Source organism: Macaca thibetana, chromosome 15 (assembly GCF_024542745.1).
Source record: "Macaca thibetana thibetana isolate TM-01 chromosome 15, ASM2454274v1, whole genome shotgun sequence".
NCBI lineage: Eukaryota > Metazoa > Chordata > Mammalia > Primates > Cercopithecidae > Macaca > Macaca thibetana.
The window spans coordinates 46519147-46520010 of NC_065592.1; the positions used below are offsets into that span (position 1 = coordinate 46519147).

At 50.6% G+C, this 864-nt stretch overlaps 2 protein-coding genes across 7 annotated transcripts in view; both read left to right on the top strand.

The window, feature by feature from the left end:
• DCTN3 (dynactin subunit 3) overlaps window positions 1-864 on the top strand; it is a 237471-nt gene that overhangs the window by 200414 nt on the left and 36193 nt on the right. The gene's annotated exons all lie outside the window — the stretch shown is intronic.
• The window catches only part of SIGMAR1 (sigma non-opioid intracellular receptor 1), a 168799-nt gene that overhangs the window by 153238 nt on the left and 14697 nt on the right, over window positions 1-864 (top strand). The gene's annotated exons all lie outside the window — the stretch shown is intronic.

Consider the following 864-nt stretch of genomic DNA (forward strand, 5'->3'; position numbering starts at 1 on the left):
CCTTAGTGTGATTTCCCCACCCACAGGCTTGGTTCCCCTGGGAAAAGAATGAAGGCAAAAACCATTCTGGCCATCCCTGCATCATTCACAATCCCTGCCTTCACCTTAAAATTTGGAGGACCCCAGGTGGCATCAGGTCTGCTGTGTTGCATAGACTGTTGTTCCCACAGCATTGCCAGGGAAACAGGTCCAGAGGGGACAGAATAGACCCCAGGTCACTCTGAGAGCCATACCTTCCTTCCAGGCCCTGGGGTTCCTAACTCTAGCAGTCCCTTCCCTGTCAGAGCTGTTTCTGTTTGTGCAATGATTGGGGCACAAGGGCAGCAGAAGTATATGGTGCCCGCACATGTGAGAGTCTGGAGGAGCCAAGGACACAAAGCCACGTACACGCTCCCTACATGCTCTCTACCCGCCCCTTTAGCCCCTGTGGGCTGGAGCAGAGCCAAGCTGCAGCCACTCACAAAGCCAGGGTTCTGGCCAGCAGCCCAGGATCTGGCCACTGACCACTGGGATCAGGATCTAGCTCACCCGCTCCCCGTCAAACCCTCAGGCCCAGGCTTGGAGCTGACACCCTAGGTGTGGTGGCAAAGGGGGCTCTGGCCTTCCCAAAGCCTCAGCCACAACCAAGACACAAGATTTTAAAACAGTTTCCTAAACTGGGATACTGTCATTACACCAAGAGTAAGAGAATCTATAGGCTAGATGTAATACTGAATATTAATTTTGTTCAGAAATTTGGGTGGAATTTTTGCATCAAGATTTTACACATTTGTAAACAAAGAAAAGTTGTAGCCGGAGCTATGCCTTTAGCTTTTAACCCTGTATCTCTGAAGGTTCACACTCCTCTGATACTAGAGTATGTGA